This window comes from Triticum aestivum, chromosome 3B (assembly GCF_018294505.1).
Source record: "Triticum aestivum cultivar Chinese Spring chromosome 3B, IWGSC CS RefSeq v2.1, whole genome shotgun sequence".
Classification (NCBI taxonomy): domain Eukaryota; kingdom Viridiplantae; phylum Streptophyta; class Magnoliopsida; order Poales; family Poaceae; genus Triticum; species Triticum aestivum.
The window spans coordinates 818340374-818367402 of NC_057801.1; the positions used below are offsets into that span (position 1 = coordinate 818340374).

General features: G+C 41.3%; 2 non-coding genes and 1 pseudogene across 2 annotated transcripts; 1 reads left to right on the forward strand and 2 right to left on the reverse strand.

The window, feature by feature from the left end:
- Positions 1-18959: 18959 nt before the first annotated feature.
- On the reverse strand, positions 18960-19033 carry TRNAN-GUU (transfer RNA asparagine (anticodon GUU)). Its single transcript has one exon. It is a non-coding gene; the product is annotated as a tRNA-Asn (tRNA).
- Positions 19034-22263: 3230 nt separating this feature from the next.
- Positions 22264-22337, reverse strand: TRNAN-GUU (transfer RNA asparagine (anticodon GUU)). The gene has a single exon. It is a non-coding gene; the product is annotated as a tRNA-Asn (tRNA).
- Positions 22338-24856: 2519 nt separating this feature from the next.
- Positions 24857-25828, forward strand: LOC123068006 (polyamine oxidase 7-like; annotated as a pseudogene).
- The last annotated feature ends 1201 nt before the right edge of the window (positions 25829-27029 follow it).

Here is a 27029-nt window from a genome sequence, read left to right on the forward strand (position 1 = left end):
AACGATGGCTTATGCGTGAAGGAAATATGCCCTAGAGGCAATAATAAAGTTGTTATTTTATATTTCCTTATTTCATGATAAATGTTTATTATTCATGCTAGAATTGTATTAACCGGAAACTTGATACATGTGTGGATACATAGACCAAATACCGTGTCCCTAGTAAGCCTCTACTAGACTAGCTGGTTGATCAAAGATGGTTAAGTTTCCTAACCATAGACATGTGTTGTCATTTGATAAACAAGATCACATAATTAGGAGAATTATGTGGTGGGCAATACCCATCCGTTAGCTTAGCATAATGATCGTTCAGTTTTATTGCTATTGCTTTCTTCATGTCAAATACATATTCCTCCGACTATGAGATTATACAACTCCCGGATACCGGAGGAATGCCTTGTGTTCTATCAAACGTCACAACGTAACTAGGTGATTATAGATATGCTCTATAGGTATCTCCAAAGGTGTTTGTTGGGTCGGCATACATCGAGATTATGATTTGTCACTCCGAGTATTGGAGAGGTATCTTTGGGCCCTCTCGGTAGTGCACATCATAAGAAGCCTTGCATGCAAAGTGACTAATGAGTTAGTTGTAGGATGATGCATTACGGAACGAGTAAACAGACTTGCCAGTAATGAGATTTAACTAGGTATGAAGATACCGACGATCAAATCTCGGGCAAGTAACATACCGATGACAAAGGGAATTGTAGAAGACTATAGGATGTAACTCAATTGTATTCATCAGAGTCTGTTACAATATATACAGGTGATGTCTTGCGTAACAAGCCAACTAACCCCTACAATATCTCTAGGAATCAGCTATACAAGGCTGGTTCCCCCCCCCCCCCCGCAGTCGAAGCATCGGTGTCGGTGATGCAAAGACTGGAACGAAACTCCTTGAATGCAGTAGTTGGCAACTCCTTGGTCATGATGTCGGCAAACTATTGGGTAGTTGGTACATGAAGAACTCGAAGTTGACCCAACTGAACCTTCTCGCGCACAAAGTGAACATCGAGCTCAATGTGTTTGGTGCGCTTGTGCTGCACCGGATTAGCCACGAGGTAGGTGGCCGAAACATTATCACAGAAGACCACAGTGGCTTTTGGAAGTGGAATCCGAAGCTCACCAAGAAGGTGACAAAGCCAACAAGTCTCCGCGACCACATTGGCAACAGCTCGGTACTCGGCCTCGGCACTCGAACGGGAGACGGTAGGCTGCCGTTTAGAGGTCCAATAAACAAGAGAGTCACCGAAGAAGACACAATATCCAGACGTAGAGCGTCGATTGTTAGGACAGCCAGCCCAATCCGCGTCAGTGTAAGCAATAAGCTCAGTCAAGGCGGAGGCACGGAGACGAAGACCGTAGGTTTGCGTGCCGTGATTGTACCGAAGAATGCGCTTGACCAAGGACCAGTGAACATCACGGGGCGAGTGCATATGCAAGCAAACTTGCTGCACGGCAAAATGAATGTCTAGCCTGGTGAGCGTAAGGTGCTGAAGGGCGCCAACAATGCTCTAGTAGAGGGCGACGTCAGCAGCGGGCTGGCCAGTGGTGGCGGAGAGCTTCGGCTTGGCCTCGGCATGCGTGGTGGCCGGCTTGCAGTCAGTCATGCCGACACGACCCAAAAGATCAAGAGCGTGCTGTCCCTGGTGAAAGAAGAACCCAGAGGCACCGCGTCACACATTAATGCCGAGGAAGAAGTGCAACGCGCCTAGGTCCTTCAGCCGAAACTCAGAGCCAAGACGACCAATGATGTCGCGAAGAAGATCCTCTCGGGAGGTAGTGATGAAAATATCATCGGTGTAGAGCAGAAGCAAACCCACATGATCAGACCGATGGAGCACGAAGAATGACATGTCAGAGGTGGTGCTGCGAAACCCGAGAAGACCAAGGAACACCGCGATGGGCTGGTATCATGGACGCAGAGCCTATTTGAGGCCGTATAACGACCGTGGAAACAGGCAGACATCATCCGGATGTTGAGGGTCAACGAACCCGGCCGGCTGCTGATAGAGAACCCGCTCCCGAAGATGGCCATACAAAAAAAGCGTTTGTTGATGTTGAGCTGATGTACGGGCCAGCGACGAGAGGTGGCCATCTGGAGGACAACAGGGATCATGGCGGGTTTGACAACCGGAGAGAAGGTCTCAAAGAAGTCAACATAGGCACGTTGTGCGAAGCCACGCAGAACCCAGCGAGCATTGTACTTGTTGAGAGAACCGTCCGGGAGGAGTTTGTGATGAAAAACCCACTTGTCGGAGATGACGTTCGCTCCAGGAGGACGCGGAACAAGAGTCCAAGTCTGGTTGGTGACAAGAGCATCATACTCAGCGCGCATAGCGGCGGTCCAATGCGGATCACTCAACGCAGAATGCACCAAGCGCAGAATCGGAGAGATGGTCGTGACGTTGAGGTTGTGGTAGCACGGGTTCGGCTGATGCACCCCAACCTTGGCACGTGATACGTTGATATGTCTCTGACGTATCTACTTTTCCAAACACTTTTGCCCTTGTTTTGGACTCTAACTTGCATGATTTGAATGAAACTAACCCGGACTCATGTTGTTTTCCGCAGAACTACCATGGTGTTTTTTATTGTGCAGAAAACAAAAGTTCTCGGAATGACCTAAAAATCCACACCCTGTCCATGAGGGTGGGGGTCACACCCCCTCCCCCTAGGCACGCCCCATTGTATCGTGGGCCCCCCTTATGCTCCACCGACCTCAACTCCAACTCCATATATTCTGTTTCATGGAGAAAAAAATCAGAGAGGAAGTTTCATCGCGTTTTATGATATGGAGCCGCCGCCAAGCCCTAAAACCTCTCGGGAGGGCTGATTTGGAGTCCGTACGGGGCTCCGGAGAGGGGGATTCATCGCCGTCGTCATCATCAACCATCCTCCATCACCAATTTCATGATGCTCATGCCGTGCGTGAGTAATTTCATAGTAGGCTTGCTGGACGGTGATGGGTTGGATGAGATTTACCATGTAATCAAGTTAGTTTTGTTAGGGTTTGATCCCTAGTATCCACTATGTCCTAAGATTGATGTTGCTATGACTTTGCTATGCTTAATGCTTGTCACTAGGGACCGAGTGCCGTGATTTCAGATCTGAACCTATTATGTTTTCATGAATATATGTGAGTTCTTGATCCTATCTTGCAAGTCTATAGTCATCTATTATGTGTTATGATCCGACAACCCCGAAGTGACAATAATCGGGATACTTCTCGGTGATGACCGTAGTTTGAGGAGTTCATGTATTCGCTAAGTGCTAATGCTTTGGTCCGGTTCTATATTGAAAGGAGGCCTTAATACCCCTTAGTTTCCATTAGGACCCCGCTGCCACGAGGGGGGGGGGGGGTAGGACAAAAGATGTCATGCAAGTTCTTTTCCATAAGCACGTATGACTATATTAGGAATACATGCCTACATTACATTGATGAACTGAAGCTAGCTCCGTGTCACCCTATGTTATAACTATTACATGATGAATTGCATACGACATAATTATCCATCACTGATCCAATGCCTACGAGCTTTTCACATATTGTGCTTTGCTTATTTACTTTGCCGTTGCTACTGTTACAATTACTACAAAACTGCTATCTTTACTTTTGCCACTGTTACCATTACTATCATACTACTTTGGTACTAAATACCTTGCTGCAGATACTAAGTTATCCAGGTGTGGTTGAATTGACAACTCAACTGCTAATACTTAAGAATATTCTTTGGCTCCCCTTGTGTCGAAACAATAAATTTGGGTTGAATACTCTACCCTCGAAAGCTGTTGCGATCCCCTACACTTGTGGGTTATCAAGACTAATTTCTGGCACCGTTGCTGGGGAGCATAGCTCTATTCTTTGAGTCACTTGGGATTTATATCTGCTGATCACTATGAAGAACTTGAAAGACGCAAGAACTAAGATTTTTCCCTCAACTACGAGGGGAAGTAAGGAACTGCCATCTAGCTCTGCACTAGATTCTCCTTCTGTTATGGGTATGCTTGCGACACCTAAACCTGCTATTGCTAAGAATTCTGATATGTCACATGTGTTGATGATGCCACTTCTTCTATGCATGATACTTCTGATGAAACTACTTCTATGCTTGATACTACTATGCCATTAGGTGAATATCTTGATGAACAACTTGCTAGGGTTAGAGAGAATGAAATAATTGAAAATGAAATCATTGATGAAAGCGATGATGAAGGTTCTCCCCCTAATTATGAATTGCCTATTGTTCCTGAGGGTTATGTTATGGATGAAGAAGCCGCTAGACCTATTTTTGCTTGCAATGATATATATGATCTTAAGAAGTTATTAGCCAAATGGAAGCAACAATCCCTTAATGCTAGAATGAAACCCGAGTCTGCTTTTGCTACTTCACCTATCTGTGTTACTGATAAGGATTATGAATTCTCTGTTGATCCTGAGATAATTACTTTAGTTGAATCTGATCCTTTTTATGGCAATGAATCTGAAACTGTCGTGGCACATCTTACCAAGTTGAATGATATAGCCACCCTGTTTACTAATGATGTGAAGTCTCGCTATTATTATATCCTTAAGATATTTCCGTTCTCATTAAAGGGTGATGCTGAAACTTTGTTTAATTCTCTTGATCCTGCTTGTGTGCATAGCCCCCAGCATATGATTTACTACTTCTCTGCTAAATATTTTCCTGCTCATAAGAAACAAGCTTCCTTGCGGGAAATATACAATTTTGTGCAAATCGAAGAAGAGAGTCTCCCACAAGCTTGGGGGAGGCTTCTCCAATTTTTTAATGCTTTGCCTGATCACCCTCTTAAGAAAAATGAAATACTTGATATCTTTTATAATGGACTAACCGATGTTTCGAAGGATTACTTGGATAGTTGTGCTGGTTGTGTTTTCAGGGAAAGAACACTCGACCAAGCTGAATTGTTATTGAATAAAATGTTGACAAATGAAAATAATTGGACTCTGATACGTCTCCAATGTATCTACTTTTCCAAACACTTTTGCCCTTGTTTGGACCCTAATTTGCATGATTTGAATAAAACTAACCCGTACTGACGCCGTTTTCAGCAGAACTGCCATGGTGTTATTTTTGTGCAAAAACAAAAGTTCTCGGAATGACTTGAAAATCCACGGAGATAACTTTTGGAAAATATAAAAAATACTAGCAAAAGATGAAGGCCAGGGGTCCCACACCCTGTCCACGAGGGTGGGGGCGTGCCCCCTCCCCCTGGGTGCGCCCCCTTGTCTTGTGGGCCCCCGGCTGCTCCAACGACCTCAACTCCAAATCCATATATTCTGTTTTGGGGAGAAAAAAATTAGAGAGGAAGTTTCATCGCGTTTTACGATACGGAGCCACCGCCAAGCCCTAAAACCTCTCAGGAGGGCTGATCTGGAGTTCGTTCGAGGCTCCGGAGAGGGGGATTCGTCACTATCGTCATCATCAACCATCCTCCATCACCAATTTCATGATGCTCACCGCCGTGCGTGGGTAATTCCATCGTAGGCTTGATGGACGGTGATGGGTTGGATGAGATTTACCATGTAATCAAGTTAGTTTTGTTAGGTTTTGATCCCTAGTATCCACTATGTTCTGAGATTGATGTTGCTATGATTTTGCTATGCTTAATGCTTGTCACTAGGGCCCGAGTGCCATGATTTCAGATCTGAACCTATTATGTTTTCATGAATATATGTGAGTTCTTGATCCTATCTTGCAAGTCTATAGTCACCTATTATGTTTATGATCCGACAACCCCGAAGTGACAACAATCGGGATACTTCTCCGTGATGATCGTAGTTTGAGCAGTTCATGTATTCACTAAGTTCTAATGCTTTGGTCCGGTTCTCTATTAAGAGGATGCCTTAATATCCCTTTGTTTCCATTAGGACCCCGCTGCCACGGGAGGGTAGGACAAAAGAGGAGGCCTTTCTTTTCCATAAGCACGTATGACTATATTCGGAATACATGCCTACATTACATTGATGAATTGGATCTAGTTTTGTGTCACCCTATGTTATAGCTATTACATGATGAATTGCATCCGCCATAATTATCCATCATTGATCCAATGCCTACGAGCTTTTCATATATTGTGCTTCGCTTATTTACTTATCATTGCTGCTGTTACTATCACTACAATACTGCAATGATAGATATGATCTTAAGAAGCTATTAGCCAAATGGAAGCAGCAATCCCTTAATGCTAGAATGAAACCTGACCCTGCTTTTGCTACTTCACCTATTTGTGTTACTGATAAGGATTATGAATTCTCTGTTGATCCCGAGATAATTACTTTAGTTGAATCTGATCCTTTTTATGGCAATGAATCTGAAACTGTTGTGGCACATCTTGCCAAGTTAAATGATATAGCTACCCTGTTTACTAAAGATGAGAAGTCTTGCTATTATTATATTCTTAAGACATTTCCGTTCTCATTAAAGGGTGATGCTAAAACTTGGTTTAATTCTCTTGATCCTGGTTGTGTGCGTAGTCCCCAGGATATGATATATTAATTCTCTGCTAAATATTTCCCTGCTCATAAGAAAGAAGCTGCCTTGCGGGAAATATATAATTCTGTGCAAATCAAAGAAGAGAGTCTCCCACAAGCTTGGGGGAGGCTTCTCGGATTACTTAATGCTTTGCCTGATCACCCTCTTAAGAAAAATGAAATACTCGATATCTTGTATAATGGACTAACCGATGCTTCCAAGGACTACTTGGATAGTTGTGCTGGTTGTGTTTTCCGGGAAAGAATAGTCGACCAAGCTGAATTGTTATTGAATAATATGTTGACAAACAAAAATAATTGGACTCTTCCTGAGCCAATTCCTAAGGCAATTTCTGAATCAATTGAGCCAAATCCTGAGCCTATTCCTAAGCCCACTCCGAAGAAAAGAAGTGTTCTATTTCTCAGTCCTGAAGATATGCAAGAGGCAAAGAAATAAATGAAAGAAAAAGGTATTAAAGCTAAAGATGTTAAGAATCTACCTCCTATTGAAGAAATACAAGGTCTTAATATACTGCATGTTGAAGAGCCATATCGTCTTGATAACCCGACACAGGTAGTGAAGGTAAATTCTCTCTATAGATATGATAAAGTTGAAATCCCGTCTAATAAATTTCGTAGCCAGTGCTTAGATGAATTTGATGACTTTATGGATAAACAAGCAAATTTCAATGATTATGTTAGTAGATAATTGAAAAATAATGCTTATATGATTGGACGCTTGAGTGATTATATGGCTAGAGTTAAAGGTGAACTTAAACTTACTGGTAAACATCTCTCTATGGTCACCACTCAAGCTGAACAAGTACTTAAGACTCAGAATGAATTGCTTGATGAATTAAATAACAAACCTGATTTTGCTGTTAGAGTGGCTACTAGAACTGGTAGAATGACTCAGGAACCTTTGTATCCTGAAGGCCACCCTTAGAGAATTGAACAAGATTCTCAGAATAGTAATCTAGATGCTCCTAGTTCTTCTAAGAAGAAGAAAAAGAAAAATGATAGTACCTTGCATGCTTCTAGTGAACCTAATGTAGAAACACCTGAGAACCCTAATGATACTTCTATCTCTGATGCTGAAACCCAATCTGGAGATGAACATGAACCTGATGATTATGCTAATAATGATGTTCACGTAGATGCTCAACCTAGTAATAACAATGATATAGAAATTGAACCTGTTGTTGATCTTGATAACCCACAATCAAGAAATCAACGTTACGATAAAAGAGATTTTGTTGCTAGGAAACATGGTAGGGAAAGGGAACCCTGGGTTCAGAAACCCATGCCCTTCCCACCTAAACCATCCAAGACAAAGGATGATGAGGACTTTGAGCGCTTTGCTGAAATGATTAGACCTATTTTCTTACGTATGCGCTTAACTGATATGCTTAAAACAAACCCTTATGCTAAATACATGAAAGATAGCATTACTAATAAAAGGAAAATACCTGAAGCTTAAATCTCCACCATGCTTGCCAACTATAGCTTTAAGGGTGGAATACCTAAGAAACTTGGTGATCCCGGAGTACCCACTATACCATGCTAGCTCCATCAAAACAAATTATGTTAAAACTGCCTTATGTGATTTAGGAGCTGGTGTTAGTGTTATGCCTCTTTCCTTGTACCGTAGACTTGAATTAAGTAAGTTAACACCTACTGAGATATCCTTGCAAATGGCTGACCAATCAACTGCCATACCTGTCGGCATTTGTGAGGACGTGCCTGTTGTTATTGCGAACGTTACTATCTTAACAGACTTCGTCATTCTTGATATGCCTGAGGACGACAGTATGTCGATCATCCTTGGTAGACCATCGAGAAGAATATCTTGTTTTTCAATGCGAATGCGGCGCTTACCCCAATGGCTAGCTTCTCTGCACACCATCGAGAAGACGCTGACATCAAGCAAATCTCATTTTTCTAATGGATCTATTTTCAAACTTAAAGTTACATAAAAAAATCTAAAAAGCGACTTTTCAAATATTAACAGAGTATAATAAAATGTTAGCATGATTTTCAATAGTTGATAACTTTTAAAAAATGTTACTAATTTTCAAAAAGAATATATGCACTTTTTATAAATATGTATACAATGTAGAAAAAAATGTTTGTGTAGTACAAAAAATGTTTTCTACCATGAAAAATACCTACATGGAATTTCACAGAAATATTCTTGCATTTGAAGAAAAATATTTGCGACACTTAAAATCTGTTTATACAATCTGAAATAATGTTTGGGTTGTTTTAAAACTGTTTATTGCCAATAAAAACGTATATGTCACATTTTAAAAGGAAATATTCTCATGTTTCTAGAAACATGTCCATGAAAGTTCCAAATATGTTTCTGCAATCTATAAAACTGTTATCATTGTTTGACAAAATTATTGCCATTAAAAATGTTTAACATGTATTTGAAAAAATGTTGGCCATGCATTCAAAAAAGAGTGCATAACATGTTTTTAAGAGAAAAAAATGTACATCGTGTATTTGAGAAATGTATAACATGTATCAGAAAAATGGTTCACCTATACATTAATAGAGGACACTGCGCGCTGAAAAAAGTAGACAACTGTTCAATGATAAATGATGAAAACTGACAAAGAAACACAAAGAAAAACAAAGAAAATGGAGAAAAAACCGAAGAAAATCAAAGTATAAATGATGAAAACTGATAGAGAAACATAAATAAAAACAAGGAAAAAATGATGTAAATCGAAGTATAACGAAGAAGAAAAATGGAAAATTAGGAAGAAGCAAATAAACCGAAGAAAAAAGAGAAAGAAAAACGTGAAAAGCAGAGACAAACCAGTATGGCTCCAAGCCTTGGAGAGCAGCAGTAGGAACGATGAGGCAATTGCATGTACTTTCTTGTAGCCTCCTTTTTGTCGGCAGCGTTGACTCGTCGTCTAGCACCGACTGTTTTCCTAGCACCAGCATCACCACGACGTCCTGTTGTAGACCCAGCGGGTGAAGAACACGAGACATGTACGCTTTTCAACGCCCTCTCACACCGAATTCTCCCCCTCCTCGATCATCTACCAAGATTATCTCAATAGGAAGAGCACTGTTTTGATCATCCGCACCTCCTCCTCCTTCATGGTAGCCAACACAATCCCCAATGATTTCTTGTAAACATCGCTCGGTTCGGAAACAAGCTACAAAAAATCTCGTGGAGTTTGGCGAGCTTATCCACATCTCTGTATGCCACCTAAATAAAAAATCTCCGCATGCACTGGAGTGATTTCCATCGTGGCAGCCAACGCAATCCCAATGATTTCTCGTAAAGCGTCGCCCGGTCCGGAAACCAGCTACAGATCTCGCCGAGCTTGAACAAAAATCTCTGCCAACATCAGAGTGGTTTCCATCGTCACTACTTGCTAGGGTTAGGGATTTGGGAGAGCAGGCAGGAAGATCAACAGGGGGACGAAAGGACATGATTTACCTTTTCATAATGTACGATGACTCGGTGTGTTGCGCGGGTCAATTTCCATATTAACGATGGGACTTGTTGCAAAAAGGCAATGCCACATGATGGCACGACAATGCTCTACCCGTCTACCATATACATGACCTTGATTGTCATGTATTCGTATATATAAGTGTCATATTCTTATGTTTCTAAAGTTGGACGATTTTTTTATGCACCAGCGAGTTCAAGGACGATCGATGTAATTTTCTAATTATTAGCTTTTTTAGTCTAAACACACTCCACTTTATTGATTATAAAAGTTCATAGGAATATCATGTAGATCCGGTGGATTAAGGAGCCACACATGGCGTCCTAAAGAATGGCCTAGAGTTTAGCGAGGCTATGTGCCTCAAGATTAGTTTCTCTTCCTTCGAAGATGAAGAAACAGTGAGAGAACTGCTGAGATGTAAGACCTCTCCTTAATAATGCTAGATTGAAGCCCATCCATATTTCCGTGGATATCTTTGATCACACCTTGACAGTCTGAAGCAATTTGTATGTCTTCATGTGATAAATCAAGAGCAAGTGAGAGCGCTTCACGAAAAGACAAAGCTTCCAATGATGTTGGGTCAGTCACACCTTGATATTAAAAAAATATCTTGTTTTTCAACGCGAATGCGGCGCTTACCCCAATGGCTAGCTTCGCTGCACATCATCGAGAAGACGCTGACATCAAGCAAATATCATTTTTCTAATGGATATATTTTCAAACTTAAAGTTACATAAAAAATCTAAAAAGCGACTCTTCAAATATTAACAGAGTATAATAAAATGTTAGCATGATTTTCAAAAGTTGATAGCTTTTAAAAAATGCTACTAATATTCAAAAAGGATATATGAACTTTTTATAAATATGTATACAATGTAGAAAAAAAATGTTTGTGTAGTACAAAAAATGTTTTCCACCATGAAAAATACCTACATGCCATTTCACAGAAATATTCTTGCATTTGAAGAAAAATATTTGCGACACTTAAAATCTGTTTATACAATCTGAAATAATGTTTGGTAGTTTTCAAACTGTTTATTGCCAATAAAAACGTATATGTCACATTTTAAAAGGAAATATTCTCATGTTTCCAGAAACATGTCCATGAAAGTTCCAAATATGTTTCTGCAACCTATAAAACTGTTATCATTGTTTGACAAAATTATTGCCATTAAAAATGTTTAACATGTATTTGAAAAAATGTTGGCCATGCATTCAAAAAAGAGTGCATAACATGTTTTTAAGAGAAAAATGTACATCATGTATTTGAAAAATGTATAACATGTATCAGAAAAATGGTTCACCTATACATTAATACAGGACACTGCACGCTGAAAAAATTAGACAACTGTTCAATGATAAATGATGAAAACTGACAAAGAAACACAAAGAAAAACAAAGAAAATGGAGAAAAAACCGAAGAAAATCAAAGTATAAATGATGAAAACTGATAAAGAAACATAAATAAAAACAAGGAAAAATTGATGTAAATCGAAGTATAACGAAGAAGAAAAATGGAAAATTAGGAAGAAGCAAATAAACCGAAGAAAAAAGAGAAAGAAAAACGTGAAAAGCAGAGACAAACCAGTATGGCTCCAAGCCTTGGAGAGCAGCAGTAGGAACGATGAGGCAACTGCATGTACTTGCTTGTAGCCTCCTCTTTGTCGGCAGCGTTGACTCGTCGTCTAGCACCGCCTGATTTCCTAGCACCAGCATCGCCACGACGTCCTGTTGTACACCCAGCGGGTGAAGAACACGAGACATGTACGCTTTTCAACGCCCTCTCACACCGAATTCTCCCCCTCCTCGATCATCTACCAAGATTATCTCAATAGAAAGAGCACTGTTTTGATCATCCGCGCCTCCTCCTTCAGGGTAGCCAACACAATCCCCAATGATTTCTTGTAAACATCGCTCGGTTCGGAAACAAGCTACAAAATCTCGTGGAGTTTGGTGAGCCTATCCACATCTCTGTATGCCACCTAAATAAAAAATCTCCGCATGCACCAGAGTGATTTCCATCGTGGCAGCCAACGCAATCCCAATGATTTCTCGTAAAGCGTTGCCCGGTTCGGAAACCAGCTACAGATCTCGCCGAGCTTGAACAAAAATCTCTGCCAACATCAGAGTGGTTTCCATCGTCACTACTTGCTAGGGTTAGGGATTTGGAAGAGCAGGCAGGGAGATCAACAGGGGGACGAAAGGACAGGATTTACCTTTTCATAATGTACGATGACTCGGTGTGTTGCGCGGGTCAATTTCCATTTAACGATGGGACTTGTCGCAAAAAGGCAATGCCACATGATGGCACGACAGTGCTCTACCCGTCTACCATATACATGACCTTGATTGTCATGTATTCGTATATATAAGTGTCATATTCTTATGTTTCTCAAGATGGAGGACTTTTTTTATGCACCAGCGAGTTCAATGGCGATCGATGTAATTTTCTAATTACTAGCTTTTTAGTCTAAACACACTCCACTTTATTGATTATAAAAGTTCATAGGAATATCATGTAGATCCGGTGGATTCAGGAGCCACACATGGCGTCCTAAAGAAAGGCCTAGAGTTTAGCGAGGCTATGTGCCTCAAGATTAGTTTCTCTTCCTTCGAAGATGAAGGAACAGTGAGAGAACTGCTGACATGTAAGACCTCTCCTTGATAATGCTAGAATGAAGCCCATCCATATTTCCGTGGATATCTTTGATCGCACCTTGACAGTCTGAAGCAATTTGTATGTCTTCAAGTAATAAATCAAGAGCAAGTGAAAGCGCTTCACGAAAAGCCAAAGCTTTCAATGATGTTGGGTCAGTCACACCTTGATATTAAAAAAATATCTTGTTTTTCAACGCGAATGCGGCGCTTACCCCAATGGCTAGCTTTGCTGCACATCATCGAGAAGACGCTGACATCAAGCAAATCTCATTTTTCTAATGGATATATTTTCAAACTTAAAGTAACATAAAAAATCTAAAAAGCGACTCTTCAAATATTAACAGAGTATAATAAAATGTTAGCATGATTTTCAAAAGTTGATAGCTTTTAGAAAATGCTACTAATATTCAAAAAGGATATATGAACTTTTTATAAATATGTATACAATGTAGAAAAAAAATGTTTGTGTAGTACAAAAAATGTTTTCCACCATGAAAAATATCTACATGCCATTTCACAGAAATATTCTTGCATTTGAAGAAAAATATTTGCGACACTTAAAATCTGTTTATACAATCTGAAATAATGTTTGGTAGTTTTAAAACTGTTTATTGCCAATAAAAACGTATATGTCACATTTTAAAAGGAAATATTCTCATGTTTCCAGAAACATGTCCATGAAAGTTCCAAATATGTTTCTGCAACCTATAAAACTGTTATCATTGTTTGACAAAATTATTGCCATTAAAAATGTTTAACATGCATTTGAAAAAATGTTGGCCATGCATTCAAAAAAGAGTGCATAACATGTTTTTAAGAGAAAAATGTACATCATGTATTTGAAAAATGTATAACATGTATCAGAAAAATGGTTCACCTATACATTAATAGAGGACACTGCATGCTGAAAAAATTAGACAACTGTTCAATGATAAATGATGAAAACTGAAAAAGAAACATAAAGAAAAACAAAGAAAATGGAGAAAAAACCGAAGAAAATCAAAGTATAAATGATGAAAACTGATAAAGAAACATAAATAAAAACAAGGAAAAAATGATGTAAATCGAAGTATAACGAAGAAGAAAAATGGAAAATTAGGAAGAAGCAAATAAACCGAAGAAAAAAGAGAAAGAAAAACGTGAAAAGCAGAGACAAACCAGTATGGCTCCAAGCCTTGGAGAGCAGCAGTAGGAACGATGAGGCAACTGCATGTACTTGCTTGTAGCCTCCTCTTTGTCGGCAGCGTTGACTCGTTGTCTAGCACCGCCTGATTTCCTAGCACCAGCATCGCCACGACGTCCTGTTGTAGACCCAGCGGGTGAAGAACACGAGACATGTACGCTTTTCAACGCCCTCTCACACCGAATTCTCCCCCTCCTCGATCATCTACCAAGATTATCTCAATAGGAAGAGCACTGTTTTGATCATCCGCGCCTCCTCCTCCTTCATGGTAGCCAACACAATCCCCAATGATTTCTTGTAAACATCGCTCGGTTCAGAAACAAGCTACAAAAATCTCGTGGAGTTTGGCGAGCCTATCCAAATCTCTGTACGCCACCTAAATAAAAAATCTCCGCATGCACTGGAGTGATTTCCATCGTGGCAGCCAACGCAATCCCAATGATTTCTCGTAAAGTGTTGCCCGGTTCGGAAACCAGCTACAGATCTCGCCGAGCTTGAACAAAAATCTCTGCCAACATCAGAGTGGTTTCCATCGTCACTACTTGCTAGGGTTGGGGATTTGGAAGAGCAGGCAGGGAGATCAACAGGGGGATGAAAGGACAGGATTTACCTTTTCATAATGTACGATGACTCGGTGTGTTGCGCGGGTCAATTTCCATATTAACGATGGGACTTGTCGCAAAAAGGCAATGCCACATGATGGCACGACAATGCTCTACCCGTCTACCATATACATGACCTTGATTGTCATGTATTCGTATATATAAGTGTCATATTCTTATGTTTCTCAAGTTGGAGGACTTTTTTTATGCACCAGCGAGTTCATGGGCGATCGATGTAATTTTCTAATTATTAGCTTTTTTAGTCTAAACACACTCCACTTTATTGATTATAAAAGTTCATAGGAATATCATGTAGATCCGGTGGATTAAGGAGCCACACATGGCGTCCTAAAGAAAGGCCTAGAGTTTAGCGAGGCTATGTGCCTCAAGATTAGTTTCTCTTCCTTCGAAGATGAAGGAACAGTGAGAGAACTGCTGACATGTAAGACCTCTCCTTAATAATGCTAGATTGAAGCCCATCCATATTTCCGTGGATATCTTTGATCACATCTTGACAGTCTGAAGCAATTTGTATGTCTTCAAGTGATAAATCAAGACCAAGTGAGAGCGCTTCACGAAAAGCCAAAGCTTCCAATGATGTTGGGTCAGTCACACCTTGATATTTTTCGCCGAAGAGGCTTTGGCTTGTCGTGAAGCTTTGGAAGCTTCAGGACATCATTGGAAGCTTTGGAAGCTTCACGACACCTTAATATCAAGGTGTGACTGACCCAACATCATTGGAAGCTTTGGCTTGTCGTGAAGCGCTCTCACTTGCCCACTTCCCAAAATGCATGAACTTTTATATATATGTGTGATGGACTGGAAGAAGTTCATGCATTTTTGGCAAACAGAGAGAAACGAGACGGCAGCTTGAGAAGGAAAGGTTCTGCATAGAGATCTAACCACACATGCCAGGTTAATCGCCGATCGACGTATGAGAAATACTGGCCACTTCAAATGCAATGGCCAACGGGATACACCCCTGATCCATGCTATGCATGCAAAGTTACAGTCGACAATCGAAGAAAGAACTCCAAATCTTGTGAATTTCCAAAAAAGTCAGTGAGCAATGGTGGGAATGTACAAAAAAGAAAAAAGAGCAATGGTATGAATTTGTCTATATTTTTGTAGGCATGTGACCATTCCAAGATTGGTTTCCTAGCTATCGCACTACTATTGCAGCGATGTCTAATGGTGAAGCTTTGCATTTCTTCAGAATTTTTTTAGACACCTCAGTAATTTTATCATACACGCCACCTAATTTATATTTCTCAGGGCATTCCTCTGTACCAAATATCTTTGTATAGAATAACTTTTCGGAGTCTCTATAAGAAAGTTATTCTGGTGTATAAACAAGACCACCCATATCAACTTGTGATTTGCGAATAGTTGTGATTACAATATTTCCAAGATAATTATCCACCAAAGCGCAATTTATCAATTCCCATGTTGATGTATCCCATATATCGTCAACAACAACTAAGTACCTACAAACATTAGGATGCAGCAAGTTATGCACCTAGATTACGTACGTAAACAAGAAGAACGACATAATCAGAATTAGTCCAAGAAATTGTATTATCAAGTTCAACAAGATCATTGCAAGAGATTAAGAGCATCTCTAACCGACCCCCTATGATTTAGATTTGCAAATGGCCAAGTATCATTTAGAGGAGTATATTTGCTGAGTCTGCCCGTCTTGAACCCGGGTACATATGAACCCACTTTTCAACAAAATAGATTTTAAACGTGTTTTAAAATGTTAAAAAATTCAAAACAAAATGTCACACATACATGTTCGCAACTATGAGTGCACGACGCATCGCGATGTTGAAATGCTATCGATGTGGGTGGTTTGTTCATCCATGGATGTACGCCATCACCTGTATATATAACCGTGGGTCACATCCGGTGAATCTAGATTTCTTGCTTTGTTTCTTTTTTCGATGTGTGTGAATCTAAACTTCATGCAGTTATACATTGTTAGTTAGATGGACTTTTATATAATGTCTGATGGACTGAAAGAAGTGCATGCATTTTTGGCAAACAGAGAGAAATGAGACGGCAGCTTGAGAAGGGAAGGTGTAGTACGTATAGAGATCTAACAACACGTGATAGGCTAATTGCTGATCAGCGTACGAGAAATGCTGACCTCTTCAAATGAAACGGGATACACCCTCATCCATGCCATGCATGCAATCTTACAGTCGACAATGGAAGAAAGAACTCTGAATCGTTGGAATTTCCAAAAAAAGAAAGTGAGTGGGCAATGGTGGGAATGTACAAAAAAGAAAAGGAGCAACGGTAGCTCTATTGTGAGCGTGCACGCATAATGGCTTAGAGCATCTCCAGCCGCCCCCGAGGAACCCCCCCCCCCCCCCCAAGCACGTTTTTGTGCGCCTACGCATAAAAATCTTCCCACTCGTGCCCCCAAACCATCCTTTTTCGCCGAATGAAGCAAAAATCGGCGATTGCAGTCCCTACCCAAACCCAAGAACCTGGGGGCACCCGGGGGGCTAATTTCGCCGTTTTGCAGGCGTTGCCCCCACCTGCAGTGACATATCTCCTCACTCCCCCACCTTTTCGTCTCTCTCTCCCCACCTTTTCGTCTCTCTCTCCACCTTTTCCTCCTCCCGTCGCCGCGCGCGCCTCCTCTCCTCTCCAGCTCGCCCTATACAGGCCACGTCGACGCCGCCATCCCCAACGCCCACGGACGGCATCCCCGGCCACCGGCGTCGAGGGAGGAAGCGGCCGCCCGGCCACGCCCAAGATCTCCGCCACCACCTCCTCCCGCAAGACGCCGGCCCTGTGGCCAGTGCTCGCCACCACCTCGTGCCCGTGGCCCTCCAGGAAGCGGCGGCCCTCGGGCCAGTGCTCGCCCGCGCCGCCCAGCTCCTTCGCGCGCTCCACGGGCGGCCCCAGCCAAGACGAGCCACGCACTGGTGGCGGCCAGGGCGCCACGGGCGGCCCCGGTACCAGGCGCGTCGGCCAGCGGCGGCCAGGGCGGGAGGCCGGGCGGCGCGTGGGGCGGCCGGGCTCTCCACCGCTGGGCTGCGCGAACATACCGGTGGACGACCTCCTACAAGCTGCAGCAGGGGGAGCTGGGCCGCGCGGAGAGCAGGAGAAGCATGCAGGCGCAGCTCCAGCGGTGGCTCTTCCTCTTGGTCGACATCGACGACGTCGCCTCCGACACTGCCTACAGCGGTGGCCCTTCGCGAACGGGGCGCTCCAACGCTTGCGCGGACCTGCACAAGCTCGTGGAGTTCATGCTATGGGCATCGGACGACCGCGTGATGCGCCACCTGAAGCTCCTCTGTGTGCGACCAGGGAGGAGGCCGTCGCGCAGATCAGGGCCACCGTGCTCCCGCCGGCGGATCCTCACACTCCCGCCGATGCTCTCCTCGCCGGCGGCCATCCAGCTCGACCATCGCTGAAGCACCACCATGCCCACAACCTGTTTGGTTGAATGACAGGCAAGAGAAGACAAAAAAAAAGGCTGTCGCCTGGGGGTACGGCTGGGAGAGTTTTGCCCCCCAGAGCAAAAACTGTTGCTGGGGCAACCCCAGGACCGCGAAAAAACGCCTCCTGGGGGGCTCAACGAGTGGAGATGCTCTTAGCGTACCCTCCGGTCGATTGCGGGTCTTAGGCCTGTCCACCGCTAATTTCTTTTAGGATAATGGTGCTTGTAAGAAAAAGTAATGCATTTAATTTTGTTACTATGCTTGGTCCGCTGCATCCCGATTCTGAGGTCGGCAGTAATAGGAAAGTAGTATGGATGGTAATTGATTAAAGTTCTTTACTGGTCAATGAGTTATCGATGGTTCGATCCCTCGGCTCTAAACGTAGTAAAACCATGCTGACATATAGTAATGAATAGATGGTAATGAAAGAATTTGTTTTAGCAATGAATAAATTAGAGACACTTCAATCCAGACGCATGGTAATGGTGATGGTAACAATGTTACTACTTACAAAGAGCCAAATACTATTGCTATAAGTGTGTGATGGTAATAGCGTTACTACTTTCTAATGCTTGGTCTCGGCTCCTTTACGATGGTCAGTTACCATGAATTAATGATCCAAGGTGTAGGCGTGCGTGGTGACCGTAACTTAATGATCCACGTAGGAACGCGGCATGGTGACGCCTGTTGATTAGTATCTGGTCGTAAGTAGTTATGATAGATTTTTCGCGAGTGCGTGGTTCAGAGTAATTAGCGTATATTCGGTTGGGTCGATCGGCCATAGCGCCTGGAGCGCACAGTAAGGTATGGTACGCGCAGGCTTAGTACGCACGACAATGGTTAGAATTTGCAAAAATATTAAAGAAAATGCAAGGGGATACACCCCTGATCCATGCTATGCATGCAACGTTACAATCAACAATGGAAGAAAGAACTCCGAATTGTAGGAATTTCCAAAAAAATGTTAGTGATCAATGGTGGGAATGTACAAAAAAGAATAAGAGCAATGATATGAATTTCTCTATATATAAAAACAAAAGTGCAATGGTGAGAATTTGCAAAAAAAAAAAAAAAAAGCGCTAGAAGGAGGGCTCGAACCTCCGACCTTGTGGTTAACAGCCACGCGCTCTAGCCAACTGAGCTATTCCAGCTTAGTGCTCTCTTCAATATACACCTTTACCTATTAGATCTATCTCTCCTCTCATCGTGCAGATAATGGCCAAAAATATGTTGATTTTGGCTGACCAAAAAAGGTAACACGAAAGGCATGTGAATGTAAGCTTTCTTGCTAAACAATACTAATAGATATCTTCTGCCTTAAATTTGTATACTAGACCGAATATCGGACTATAGTTTACAGGCACTAGCTAGAATCTTTCAGCTATTTTTTGTAAAGCTTTGTCACCCCGTACGTAGCATGCTGTTCACGTCTTCTATGCTTTGGCCGTTCATTTGTTCACAAAAAGGTTGCGGACAACTCATGGCCTTTCATTAAGTAGACGAGCCACGGCTATCAACCCGTAGAAGCATGGAGCAACTCACTCAAACTCACTTTTACCTCTTACCATACATATCTTTGTGCATGTGAAAATATACACATTTAATATAGCCGCTAGCCAACATTTTTCAAGATTTCCTCGGTGCCTCTCGCAGGGAGCATTGGCAAAAGAGAAATGTTACTACTATTTCTAATGTACATATCATATGTGTGAAGGTGAGCACGATATGTTGAATGTTTGTTTATCCAATGACTCAAAAGACGGCTAATATTTCAAGAAAAAATACTAAAAATTGAAAATAAATAATCACTCACTTAGGAGGCAATTGCTTTTGGCTACCTCTAAAACGGTTACTGTTTCTAGTTCGTGTGATCCAGCATGCCATTTCTTCTTAAAGAAAATACACTTACAAGGTTTTAAATGAACTTGTCGTGAGAGCCACGACTCATTCTTTTCCGATGGTTCTCCCTCTCGCTAACCTAGGCGAGTGGCCGCGGTGGATGATCTATCCCCGGTGAGTCTGAGGGCCCTCTCCCCTTTAGTTTATTTGGTGGGGATGGAGACTCCAAGGCTTCACTCCGAAGGTGGTAGTGCTATGAATAAATTTTGGGTTGTCTCTTCAGCGGTGGTGATGGTGTCACTATCGGTGTGGGATATGGTCTCCCCGCCTTTCGCTCATTCCGGTTACGCTTCTTCCCATCGGCGGGAGGCATGTGGAAGATGGTGTGTCCCTAGATATGACTGTTCGGTCATGTCATTTTCTTTTGCATTTTTTCTTGGTCGCGTTGTTCTGTAGAGTAGACAACATGGTTATATGCCATGATTCTCCGACTCCAGTTCGAACTGAGGATAGTTGGCCAACCTTGTTGATGCGAAGCATCCCACAACATCAACAAGTCAAGTGTCCCATTGTCATGAGACACACGCATCACCCACGTCATATATATAAAGTTAAATCTCCCCATTTACACATGTGTACTTGGCTCTCTCAAGGATGGCATTCTACTTGACCTTCCTACCATTTGTACCTATAGGTTTGAGCTGAATGACGAACATGCAATGAAGAAGGTCACCATATGTGAGGGAAGCATGGAACAAAGAAGGTCCACAAAGATGAAGTGGACATATGTGCAGGCCATCGAAACACATGCTTTGATGAAGGATACTACTAGATTACTGGCTAAGCTAATAGACCCCTGATACATGCCAAGCATGCAATGTTACTATCGACAACGAAAAGATGGAAAGACTCTGATCTATATAGGAAGAGCAACTAATGTTGGGAATCTAGAAAGAAGGCAATGAACAATTTACAGAAAGAAAAATGGCAATGGTGTGGTGTGAATTTACAAAAAATAAACAAGAGATAAATTGTGGATAATAATAATAATAATAATAATAATAATAATAATAATAATAATAATAATAATAATAATAATAAAGAGCCAAAATGACGAACATGCAATGTAGGAGGTCACCATATGCGAGGGAAGCATGGAACAAAGAACCGCGAAGATGAAGTGGAGAAGGCGATGTCGGAATGCACCAAGGAGAAGACTCATGGAAACCCTAGAACTTTTGACCATCTAGCTCAGAACTTCCAGGCTTACCCCTATGTGACCTCACCAACCTCTCGGAAAATCCTGGAACATGCCCCGAACCTTTTGGACTGTTCTGGAACTTTCGGCCTCGCCTACGCCAACACTTGCAAACCTTACAAACATCTCAGAACTATCCCAAATTCTACCCTGGAACATCCGGTCCCCGGAGCCTCCGGGCAATCCCGGAACTTCTGGCATGCCTAAATCCAGCCATTTAGGGTGTGGGCCCATGTACCTTTCCATTCTCAGTTACCCCTTCATGGGTGGTCACGCGGCAAACAGTGAATCACGACATCCTGGCCACGTATTGAGGCCCTGGTGGGTGTTCTGGTTTTCCGGTTGTGATCTATATGCACCCAAAACTTTAGTTGTGTGATCTGATTTTGTGACTTTCACGTAGGTGTGACTAAAGTGCACCCACTACACAAGTTTTGTGACCTCTAGCTAGTGTCATTTACTCCCAAAACAGAGACCGCGGTGGCTTTATTTGGCTGGGGGAATAAATAACTAATCTTGTTGTTGTTGCTAAACTAATAATGCTCGGTCGGTCATCTTACTTGACTGAGAGCAGAGGGATAACACACTCTCGGCGCCCGAAGGGTGATATACACTCGTTGTCTCGACACCTATTTTCCAAATGCGGCGACCGGACGTGCCTGTCAGGTCAGTAAGTTATGTGGAAACCATTTTTTGCATGGCAGAACAGGCTCAAGGTAGATAGATTAGACATTCGTTGCGCTTTCTAGCCAGCTAGCTAGCTAGCATGGTGCCATGTTCAATCCGATGGACGGACACATTTGGACATGGATTGGAAGCAGCTAACTAATTGCATGTGCAAGCGCGGGCGCACGCACGCTCCATGGCCTTTCAGTGCCTCATCATACCGGAGTCACTCATCATACTCCATGGTACTGTCCAAAGCCTCCATGGTGCTCCTAGTCCAGCTAGCCGTGCATGTTGGATCCGCGGCAAAGACCGCAAGAGACAGACGTCCAGGCCACCGAGAAACATGCTTTGATCAAGGATACTATACTAGATTAGTAGCTAAGCTAATAGACCCCTGATCCATGCCCAAGCATGCAATGTTACTATTGACAATGAAAAGAAAGAAAGACTTATGAATATAGGAAGAGAAATTAATGTTGGGAATCTAGAAAGAAGACAATGAACAATTTACAAAAATGAAAATAGCAATGGTGTGAATTTACAAAAAATTAAAAAGAGAGAAATTGTGGAAATTCACAAAAATAATAATAATAAAGAGCTGAAAATCAAACAATGTGCTAGAAGGAGGGCTCAAACCTCCAACCTTGTGGTAAACAACCACACGCTCTAGCCAACTGAGCTATTTCAGCTTCTCCTATAAATTTATTCATACATTTAGTAATTGCGAGGGTATGACGCGGGCTTTGCCGTGAGCTAACTCTGCCATCCACCTTATGTAAACATCTGACAATAGCTATGTTGTTGCATAAATGTTCTAATCTGACATAATTTCCATTCTAAGTGCATCTACATCTGGTGAGGAAATTTAAATCCCCGTGGTGCCATTTAATATATGTTTAGATATAATCCATGGGATTGTACTGTGACAAAAATCACTCCTAACTAACTCCTAACTATAAAAAGAGAAGATCAGGTCAGAATTTATTAGCATGTCATAAGCACATAAAAGTTACAACTACATGAAAAACTTGTGTTTGGAAATTTGGCAGTAGCACACATGGCAGGAATAACATGCATTGTCTAGCCCTGCCATCATGAGAGAATAACGAAATAAAAGTGAGAATACTATTAAGGTATGAACATATAGTTGTCAAAAAAATTAAGGTATGAACATATATGAAAATTTGGACATTTGTTGCACATACAAAACTATAAATTATGTACTTGCAACAAAAACTTCATTAGTCTAAAATAACTTATTTTTATCTTGTTCTTTTGCATATCATCAACATTATAGTATATTAGGCTGAAAATTCACAAGCATACTCTCCATTTCCACTTGACTACCATGAAAGAACAATATATATACTTTTAAAAATTCCATTGCAAAGTATCTAAAAAAAGTGATTTAGAAATCATAAATACTAAGAGACAACCGAATTGTACTCTATTCAGGGACAAATACTATCTCGTTTTAATAGATGTTGTATTGGTAGACAATACTGTGAATGCTGAAAGTAAACTCAATCACGAAAAGTTCATTATTCTATTTATCTCTGCCAACAAACATCCGAAGCAATACATACATTAAGACTGAGCTTTTCATAGTAAATATGATTGAACTATCAGGCTTAACCCTGTATAACCTTGGACGTGTACAGATTGCACAAAGCAATGAAAAATATGTCATTTAGTTACACATAAACTGAAATAAATGTGAAGACAAACTCAAAGTTCTCAAAAAGAGAGAAACATATTATCAAAAAAAAGTTCTCAAAATGAGAGAAAGGAATGACCTCATCATGTAACCAAAACTGAAGCCATGTGAACTTAACCAGATGTTGCAAGACTGCAGCGGGAGTGCTCTGGTGCTAAGCCATGGTTAACGCTGGTGCAGATATGTTTGTTTTATGTTATATCCATCTACTTCATACACGAACATATTGCCCAAGAAATACATATATCTCTACTTTATACATAAATTTGACATGCAGGACGAGAAAAACCCGACCCATGCATCACATGCAACAGCTAAGTCGAGCTAAAATCCAAATGGGATCCACTGTCAGATACATTTAACTTCAGTTATTCTAGTATGCTTATATTAGAATTTATAAATAATTTCCATAGAATTTATTGAAATTGTACTTCTATCGTGTATATATAAAGGAGTTATGAAACTGCATTGAATTTGTCACACGGCCTAAACCAAAACAAAAATCATGTGAAGGACCTAATCAAGTTGAAGAAATATCAAGTGATCCACTTAACATCTTTGCCCCATCTTTCTTCTCATTGTTTAGTATAAGAAAGATAAATTATGAGAATAGAGATAGAGGTGTATTCATTTGCAGCCACTAAAGAAACATATTCTAGCATATCATCAGTCACCAATATTTGAAAAATCATCTCTGCTACTGAAATTAACAAAAGATGCATATATCGAATGCGAAGAAAAATAGGAAAAGCTTGTACCCCAAACATGATAGTGAATCTTGGTTTTCGGTACTTTGCAAATCTTCATTGGTTATCTCCGTTTCGTATTCATGTTGCCTAACTAAATCAATGTTAAAAAAAGTGGCAATAATTATCCAACATGCAAACACGGATTTTTAGATTAACTCATAGTATATACTATACACTATGCTCCTTAGTGTTTTAAGGTCCTACAATCAACTAAGTTCTTCAATTTAAAATTTGGTTATCTGGGTCAAAAATTTGTCAAGGAGCTTTCTCATTCCATTCTTTTAATACATTATGATCCCTAATTTATAAGGCCTCACAATCAATTGAGATCTTCAATTTGAAATTGGATCATCCGATTTTGACCAGGTTAAGAATTTCTCAACCAAGTCTCTCATTCAATTCTTTCAGTACAATGGTTTAGCATCAGGTTCCATATTAATTTTATGCTGACATGGTGTGGGACTAATGCCCTTAAGATCATCAAGAGTATATCCGTTATCATCAGTTTCCATATTAGTACATTATGACCCCAATTTATGAGGCCTCACAATCAAAAGAAAGAATTGTAGATGCCTTTCCGGCTACAGTTCTTTCTTTCTTTTGCGGGAAGGCATCTGCAGTTCTTAACCGGCAAGTAGTGCAGTGCCAGATACGAGCTGGAGTTACGTCTTGGAACGGGCAAGAAATAGCCCTGTCACGCTTAGTAATCTTCAATCCTCTATTCTCTCCTGAAAAAATAAAAATGATCATCCATTGGTTTGTCAGCCTTCCCAACGGGCCGTCTTTGCTAGTGGACATGATCATGGACTACTTCAAGTACGACTATGAGTTCGCAGAGCCACCACGTGTGACCAGCCTATAGAACACCGTCCCTCTCGCCACCTTCAGTGACTTCAGCGATGATGTCTACTTGACTTGTGCGGCTACGAGGCCGTCGTGTACCACCTCGCCGGACAGTACCTGAAGTCCGACAAGTACGACAACATCGTCGACCCTTGCCTGCAGCTCAACAAGGTGCTATACCTATATTCACTCCAAAGAACCTGCATAGATATTTCTTCGTTGGAAGTTGAACGAACATAGATTTGTTTTTTTTTTTTCGTGCATTGCAGGTGGTGCGAGAGATCTCCTACTCCGGGAGTGGCATCAGAGTGAAGACTGAGGACAATAAGGTGTACAAGGCAGACTACGTCATGGTTTCAATCAGCTTGGATGTGCTGCAATAAGATCACATACAGTTTAATCCACAACTTCTTGTGTGGGAAAATAAAATATCCAATTGATTTTCTCGTTCTTGGTTCCCCACAAGATGATTTTTGTCCCATAATATTTAGTAGACCTTTCTTGAACACAGTTAATCCTAAGACAGACTGTGATAAAGAAACTTTTAGTGTAAGCTTCAGTGATGTGTCTCATGAGAGTTGAATTTCTCTAAATTTCATAGACAACCTTGTGATAAAGAACTACCTAGTAAAGATGAAATTATTGGTCTCTTGCTTCTATTGTCGTGCCTCCTATTGATCCTTTAGAAAAATATTTGCTAGACCATGAAAATGATATGCATATGGATGAAAGAAATGAAATAGATGAGATATTCTTTAAACAGATGTCTGTTTTGAAACACAACTTGCGTGTTGAAACTCTTAGAGATCCTCTACCACCCAAGAGTGATCTTGTGTTTGAACTTCAACAACTACCTGATACTTTGAAATAGGCTTATCTTGATGAAAAGAAGATATATCCTGTTATTATTAGTGCTAACCTTTTAGAGCATGAAGAAAAGAGATTATTGAAAACTCTAAGGAAGCATCGTGCCACTATTGGATATACTCTTGACGATCTTAAGGGCATTAGTCCCACTCTATGTCAGCATAAAATTAATATGGAACCTGATGCTAAACCAGTTGTTGATCATCAGCGACGGTTAAATCCTAAGATGAAAGAAGTGGTAAGAAATGAAATATTAAAGCTTCTGTAAGCAGGTATAATCTATCCCATAGTTGATAGAAGATGGGTAAATCCTGTTCATTGTGTCCCTAAGAAAGGAGGTATTACCGGAGTCCCTAATGATAAAAATGAACTTATACCACAAAGAATTATCACAGTTTATAGTATGGTAGTTGATTTTAGAAAAATAAATAAAGCTACTAGGAAAGATCATTAACCTTTACCTTTTATTGATCAAATGCTAGAGAGATTATCAAAACATACACATTTTTTCTTTCTAGATGGATACTCCGGTTTCTCTCAAATACCTGTGTCACAAGAGGATCAAGAAAAAAAACTACTTTTACTTGCCCTTTTGGTACTTTTGCTTAGAAACGTATGCCTTTCGGTTTAGGCAATGCACCTGCTACCTTTCAAAGATGTATGACTGCTACCTCTTGGTCACTGTCACAAACGAAGAGTCGAGGCGGAGATCATGGAGGTGATGAGGAGCATGTTCCCTGATGAGACGTCCCCGATGCAACGGATATCCTCGTGCCATGATGGTGGTCCGACAGATTTTACAGGGGCACCTTCTCCAATGGCCCATTGGCGTCAACCGATATGAATACGACCAGCTCAGGGTGCGGCGTACCCTCAAATCATATCGTGCTCTTGAATTGCTCATGTGACAGTTTTATGATTGCACCTTATGTGGTTCCCCCCTGTGACATATATACGTAGGCACCAGTCGGCAGGGTTTACTTCACCGGGTAGCACACCAGCGAGCACTACAATCGCTATGTCCATGGATCTTATCTTTCAGTTACAACGATGGCTTATGCCTGAAGGAAATATGCCCTAGAGGCAATAATAAAGTTGTTATTTTATATTTCCTTATTTCATGATAAATGTTTATTATTCATGCTAGAATTGTATTAACCGGAAACTTGATACATGTGTGGATACATAGACCAAATACCGTGTCC